General features: G+C 39.3%; 2 non-coding genes across 2 annotated transcripts; both read left to right on the plus strand.

Annotated features, from left to right (window-relative positions):
- The first annotated feature begins 854 nt into the window (after positions 1-854).
- Positions 855-927, plus strand: TRNAA-AGC (transfer RNA alanine (anticodon AGC)). The gene has a single exon. It is a non-coding gene; the product is annotated as a tRNA-Ala (tRNA).
- A 5,013-nt stretch (positions 928-5,940) lies between these two features.
- TRNAA-AGC (transfer RNA alanine (anticodon AGC)) lies at positions 5,941-6,013 on the plus strand. Its single transcript has one exon. It is a non-coding gene; the product is annotated as a tRNA-Ala (tRNA).
- Positions 6,014-7,876: the final 1,863 nt, after the last annotated feature.

Here is a 7,876-nt window from a genome sequence, read left to right on the forward strand (position 1 = left end):
GCATTAGAAATGGAAGTGAATGTTTATTATTTTTTGTATAAGTTGGTTGATATGGCTTTTCAGCTTCCCTCAGTATCATTATCCAAATTTTGTAGATGACACTAAAGCTCAGAGGAGTTAAATCATTTTCCTCAAATCACATAGCTTTAAGTAGGAAAACCAGATATGAAAAGCAGATTTTTTTCTAAATTAAAAAAACAAAAACAAAAACACATGAGCTCTTGTTTTACCCTAGCACAGTCTCACCATCTGTTTTCTCCACACCAGGTCATTCCTGTAACATTCATTCACATAACAAACACAAATAAATGAGTGGATTCATTCATCAGAAATTAATTCAGAATCCCTTTTGTGTCTATCACAAATCCGGACCATCTCACAACCTTTTGTGCCTTCCAGAAATCTGGACCATCTCACAAGCCCCAGAGAGTCTCAGCTACAAGGAACAAGTGATAATGCCATCCCACTTTTATAAACACACACACACACACAACACACACAACACACACACACACAATCATTTAATTATTTTTAATTATTTAATTATTTTTTAAAAATCAGTGACTCTTTAGCTGGACAGGTCTAGGTAGGTCCTTCTTTGCTGGAACGTGCCTTTTTCTGTTCCGGAATACCCTAAACTTGACATTTTGGCAGCATGAGTTTTCCCTTTGTGACTTTTTCTCCTTCTTCCCTTTTTTCCTCCTTCCTTGCAGAGAATGAGTAGCCACTGCTCCTTGCCCTGGGCTGTCAATGAGAAGATCTGCTCTTAATAGAGCCCTGTTTTCCTGCTGAAGGCCCTGAAATCACTTGTGTTCCAGGCCACCCACTAAGGATAAACAAAGCTTCCCCGATGTGGGGAATTAGCTCAAGTGGTAGAGCGCTTGCTTAGCATGCAAGAGGTAGTGGGATCGATGCCCACATTCTCCAAGCTTTATTATTTAGGTATCCAAACCTGAATCAGTGTCTGAGAGCAAGATACTGCTTTGGTTCAAGACATAGGAGCAACAACAATACAGGACTGGTGACAGCTGCCTCCCGGCATTGAGTATAGTGTAGATCTACTGTGTAATTCATTTGCTGTTTCTTTAAGGAGCTGTGAAACCAAGGGACATATAAAATTGCTCTTTTCTCCCTGTTTCTGCCTGCAGCTTGGTCCTAAATGTGAGACAATTGTGAAAAGTGCAGGACAGAGCCACCTGAGTAAATATAGTCCTGGCTTTCTGGTGAGGGGACTGAAACCAGGATGTGTCAAGTAACTAGAATGTGCCTGGACAGATACTGTAGAAAGCAAATCCATAGAGTTGTTGATGAGCTTGTGGACACACCTCCCAGCTGTGAATAAGTGGCTCTAATCCCAAACAACTCACCTAAAAAGAGCCTGAGAGCTGAACTGCGCAATGGCCCACTTTCCAGTCCTCACGGACCACTGGGTTGCACACACTTTGGAGATCTCTGAACAGCAGTGTCAAAGCTTTCAAATAGAGTTATCTTTGAAACAACAACAGATGGAAGGCTGGTTGGTACTTGGAACGTGAATACAAGGCAATTGTGTGCCTAGAAAAACAAAAATAGCAATATTATCCTTAAGATTTCAACAAGACACAGTGTCTCATCACATATTCCAAAGAAGTCCAGGTTACAACCCCAAAATATTCAGTACGTGGAAAACAGGCAGATCTTAATTTACATGGCAAAGAGAATCCTCGAATAACAATACTGAGAGGACACAGATGTCAAAATCATCTGACACATACATTAAAGCAGATATTATAACAATGCTCCTAGAATCAGGGGATAACATTCGTGAAGTGAATGGAAAGTTGGAAAGTCTCACCAAATACTTCGAATATATAAACACCAATTTAAACTGAAGAATTAAAAAAATGTATTAACCAAAACTCTTAGGGGAAATAAAAAGCTTAATTGGATGATCTCCATAACAGAATGCAGAAGACTAAGGAAAAAGTCAATGAACTTGAAAACAGAACAAGAATACCTACATAATCTGAACTATAGAGAGAAAGGAGGATTTTATTGTCTCTGAACAGAGGCTCAGGGACAAATAAAAAATAACAAATCCAACATTCACATTATTGTAATCTGGAAAGAAGAGGACAAAGAGGTCTTTGTGGGATAAAACTTTGAAGAATTAATAGCTGAAAATGGTTCAAATTTGTCAAAAGATATAAACAGATTTTTAAAGTTCAGTAAATGCCAATCAGGAGAAACCCAAAGAAACTCATAGCAAGACATATCATAATCAAACTGCTGAAAACTAAGAAAATACAAAACAATTTTGAAAGCAGCCAAAGGGAAATGAAAGAGAAACTACCATATGAGTGATTGCAGATTTCACATCAGGAACCATAAGGGCCAGAAAAAATGTCATAACATTCAGTAAGTACCAAAAGAAAAAGACCTGCCAACCCAGAATGCTATGTGGAGCAAAAATATCTTCCAGACATAAAGGCAAATAAATACATTCTCATTGGAAGGTAAGTCAATACATTCTCATTCTTAGGAAGAATGCTGGAAAAGAATTAGCAAAGATTTGAGATAAGAAAAGTGATCCCAGAAGGAAACTTAGAACATAATCAATGAAGGAACAAAAGCAGAAATAGAAAATGTCTGGGTAGATATAATAGACTATTATTCTTCCCTTGAGTTCCTTAAGGTATGTTTGATGATTGAAAGCAAAAACTGTAACTTTATCAGAAGCAGTTGTCATTGTATCTAGATGTACTACATACATAAGATAAAAGAGTAAGTGTAATGGGCCTAACTCTTGATGAAGTTTCTATATTCAATTTGAATGGTAAAATATTGATTCTAAGTATAATGTGAAAGGTTATATATGTATATGGTAAACCCTAGACCACCTACTAACAAGATTTAAATAAACCAAAACAAGATAGAAAGAGGAACATAGGGCCGGGCGCGGTGGCTCACGCTTGTAATCCCAGCACTTTGGGAGGCCGAGGCGGGCGGATCACGAGGTCAGGAGATCGAGACCACGGTGAAACCCCGTCTCTACTAAAAATACAAAAAAAAATTAGCCGGGCGTGGTGGCGGGCGCCTGTAGTCCCAGCTACTCGGAGAGGCTGAGGCAGGAGAATGGCATGAACCCAGGAGGCGGAGCTTGCAGTGAGCCGAGATCGCGCCACTGCACTCCAGCCTGGGGGACAGAGCGAGACTCCGTCTCAAAAAAAAAAAAAAAAAAAAAAAAAAAAAGAAAGAGGAACATAGATGAATTAAAACAAAGGGAAAAAAGGCTAATAAATTATTAAATAATAGACCTATCTAAAAACTTATCTATAATGACATTACATGTAAATAATCTGAATGCATTAATTAAAAACTAGAGATCTTCAGAATGTGTTAAAAATAAATATGCTGACTAAAGAAAGCCACCTGCAATACACTTATATATAAGAATAAAAGTTATATAGCAGATGGAAAGAAAAGAGTGGGAAAAGATACAGCATGCAAGCACTAATCAAAGACAGCTGTGGTGTATATATATAAAATCAGACAAAGTAGATTTGAAAGCAGAGAAACTTTTCAGGAATAATGAGGGCTGCTAAATAATTAAGATTGTCAATTTTCCAGGGGAATATTGTCCCAAGTGTATATGAGAACACAGAGCTTCAAAACTCATAAACAAAATTGGATATGCAAGGTAAAAACAGAAAAATCCAATTATAGTTGCCTACACTAACACTCCTGTCTCAGTAGTTGGTAGACTTAGTAGAAAACAAATCAGTAAACATATTGGAGAATTGAACCACAGCATCCAGTAATGGACCTATTAACTTCATAACGCAAAATAAAAATTTAGGTAGAAGGCAAAGACAAAAATTAAAAGACAAGTAAGATCATGTTATAACCAGGAAATTAAGAGTAGTCTAGCATATAGAAGAGTGCTATTATTGAAAGAGTTTGAAAGGGTTATTTGGTTATTTGGAGACGTTTTTTGAAGGAGTTATTTAGCTGGAAATGACAGAAAGACTGAAAATGGTGAATCTGGAGGTGGATCTTCCTTCGTCCATATTTATTTTGTCTTGTTTTGAGGCCTAGGGTGTCTGTACTTCCTCTGAATTACCTACAGTGTCTGGCACAGAGCATCTCCCCAGTGAATATGTACTAAATGAGTGGAAAGTAATTGATAGATTCAAAAGAGTTGTGCAAGAATAATGTTCATTATTTGACAAATCTCTGAATGTGGTATTTGAAGGAAGACAATGAGTCAAAGTTGACTTGAAAGGTAAGCCCAAGGCCAGACTCTTTTCTGTAATCCCAGCACTTTGAGAGGCCAAGATGGGCAGATCCCGTGACACCAGGGGTTTGAGACCAGCGTGGGCAACACAGTGAAACCCTGTCTCTACAAAAAATACACAAATTAGACGGGTATGGTGGTATGCATCTGTAGTTCCAGCTACTCAGAAGGCTAAGGTGGGAGGATCGCTTGAATCCAGGAGACGGAGGTTGCAGTGAACAGAGATAGCACCGGTGCCTGCACAACGAAGTGAGACCCTGTCATAAAATAAAATAAAATAAAATAAAATAAAATAAAATAAAATAAAATAAAATAGTTAAACCCAGGCCGGGAGGGGTAGCTCACACCTGCAATCACAGCACTTTGGGAGGCTGAGGTGGGCAGATCACCTGAGGTCAGGAGTTTGAGACAAGCCTGGCCAACATGGTGAAACCTCATCTCTACTAAAAATACAAAATTTAGCTGGGCATGGTTGCAAGCACCTGTAGTCCCAGCTACTCAGGAGGCTGAGACAGGAGAATTTCTTGAACCTGGGAGACAGAGGTTGCCATGAGCCAAGATCTCACCAGGGCACTTGCAGCCTGGGCGACAGAGCGACACTCTGTCTAAAAAACAAAACAAAACAAAACAACAACAACAAAAAAAGAAGTTAAGTCCAAAAAGTAAGTAAAGAGGAGGTTTGGAATTAGGTATTCGGTATATGAATGAACGGGCTAAAGTGCAAAAGAACGGGCAGAATAAAAGAGCTGGTACAGAGGAAAAAAATCACATTTAAAATCTAAAACTATCTGCTTCTCAATTCGGGCTTTCCCACTTAGCAGTTTTGGCATCTTAGAAACAACACTTATCTGAGCCTCTGTTACTTCTAAAAAGTGCATAAAGTGTACACTAAGACATAGCATTTTGGCAAAATTCGGTCAGACTACATCAAGTAAACTTCCTAAGTCTCCTAGTATAATTCATGGCACAAAAAATTGAGGAAAAAACAGGGAGGATAAGAATATAAGTTCAGTTTGTGTTTTTTGTTGAGTGAATGCCTCCAGTCCTATAGACGCAAGTGTAGATACACAGTAAGAGTAGTATAAACGGGAGACACCTTGGAAGGCTATTTCTTCCTTCATTCATTCAGTTGGTCACTCGATGAACTATCAGGAATTGAGCACCGCCCCTGTTTCTTACCAACAAAGGAGACTACGGAAAAGAAGAGTGACTAAGATCTCTGAAGAAGGGAAAAGCTAGATGACTGGGCCACAAGAGGAAAAATAGCAGCAAGACAGGTACAATTGTTTCTGGTTCCACTTATATAAACACACACACACACACACACAAAATCATTTAATCATTTTTAAGTATTTAATCATGTTTTAAAAATCTGTGATGCTTTACCTGGGCAGGTCTAGGCAGGTCCTCCTTTGCTGGGACGTGGATTTTTCTCTCCCGGAATACTCTAAACTTGACATTTTGGCAGCGTGAAGTTTTCCTGTTGTGACTTTCTCTTTGTTCTCTTTTCTCCTCCTCCTTTGCAGAGAATAAGTAGCCACTGCGCCTTGCCCTGGCCCATCAATGAGAAGATCTGCTCTTAGAGCCCTGCTTTCCCGCTGAAGGCCCTGAAATCACCTGTGTTCCAGGCCACCCACTAATGATAAATAAAGCTCCCCCGATGTGGGGAATTAGCTCAAGTGGTAGAGCGCTTGCTTAGCATGCAAGAGGTAGTGGGATCGATGCCCACATTCTCCAAGCTTTATTATTTAGACATCGTGTCTCCAGACACTCAGGTCTCCAAACCCAAGTTTAGTGTCTGAGAACAGGATGCTGCTTTGGTTCAAGATGTAGGAGCAGCAATAATAGAGGGCTGGTGATGGTTCCCTCTTGGCATTCAGTATAGTGTAGATCTACCATGTAATTGATTTTCTGTTTCTTCGAGGAGCTGTGAAACCAAGGGACTTATATAACTGCTCTTTTCTCCCTGTTTCTACCTGCAGCTTTGTCCTAAATGTGAGACAATTATGAAAAGTGCAGGGCAGAGCCACTTGGGTAAATACAGCCCCGGCTTTCTGCTCAGGGGACAGAGTTTGAGGCACTGCAGGGGAACCAGCCAAAGTATGAGACCCATATGTTGAGAGTGACAGAGTGCAAAGTTCAAAAAAATCAAAATATTTAAAGATTTATCATGGGTCTTGATGACGTGATGGAACCGCTCTACTCTCTGGACTTATTATGTGTGGTAATAAATCTACTTTTTAAAAGCCGGTTGAGTGTTTTTAATGTTGTGGAGCTATTGCTAAGAGTTTCCTGAGTTTTTTCTAGTAATGTAGAGATCTTTGTGCTAAATATTTCATAAAGAAGTTTGGTGGGTATTGTGTTCTAAATCCTAATCACTGGCATTAACTCAAACCAGCCATATAAAAGGTATGAAAAAGGTCTGTCTGGCGTGCACTTGGTTCACTGAGCTTTTGCTTTCCTGTCAGCAAATTAGATATTCTCCTCACTTAGGAGGCCAACTTCTCAGCCACTGGCTCTAGCCTAGCCCTATGGTCTGTCAGTGGCTTTAGATTTAATTGACACATGCCCAGCCCCAGCTCTCTCCTGCCTTAAGGATATAAGAGCCATTGTAAGCCTCAAAGTTATTATATCCAAGAACCCAGAAAACCACTTTTGTATATAGCAGTCCACTGTTTTTTCATTTAAACATATGGGTTGGAATAGCATAGGATCATACACCTGTGAGCCTACCTGTTTTATGTGTTAAATCTTTTTCCTGATTCTTGCAAGCATTTTTTCTCACTCAACCCTACATGCATGTGTGCAGACTTTTAAGGTAAAATTAGTTTTTGTAGACACTGAATGGGCTGCCCTCAAGGAATATTACAATGGAGTAGGGAAGACAGTTGAGCAAACAGCTGTTTACAATTCTGATAAAAGTCACAATTGAGATGAATACTCAGGACACTAAAAGTACAGAAAGGAACACTACTCTCGAGAATGAGTAGCCTGATAGGGTTTGCCAGTGTTTCTGTTATTTCATTTGTTCATACCGGTCCCTGACACCTGGTTTCCTTTTCAAGCAACAAAATCCTAAAATCTCCATCATCTGCTGCTTTCACTTTCCTCACCACTGAGGTCAAGGACCTGAGGCTGGCAAGAAATTGAACTAACGACGCTTCAAGAAGACCATGAATCTTTTCATTATTTTCAGCTGGAAAGCTGAGAGCAGACAAATGGGAGGGAGGCCAAGTGCTATCAACCACATTTAGAAATTTTATTTAATCTGCACATCTTTATTTGGTAGAAAGTTTTACAAATAAAATTTAACACAAAACAATTTTTTTGAAAAACGATGTTGACTTAAGCAGAGCCAATGATGCAATGCATAATGTATCAGAAGATTCCTGATTCAACTGCTAGCTTGAAGTTGCCCCCTCCTTGTGTTCTGGAAAGATGGGGTGTTGTTTATCATCCACATATCAAAAAGTAAACAGAAAGCAATATTTCTGAAACCATTTCTTTATGAGGAGATCTTCATAAAACTCGCATTATAACTCTTGTTGGATCATCACACACCTGAGAAAGATTCGGTGGAGGAAGGTGAAGAAGGCTGGA

The sequence above is a fragment of the Hylobates moloch genome, unplaced genomic scaffold, assembly GCF_009828535.3.
Source record: "Hylobates moloch isolate HMO894 unplaced genomic scaffold, HMol_V3 SCAFFOLD_20, whole genome shotgun sequence".
NCBI lineage: Eukaryota > Metazoa > Chordata > Mammalia > Primates > Hylobatidae > Hylobates > Hylobates moloch.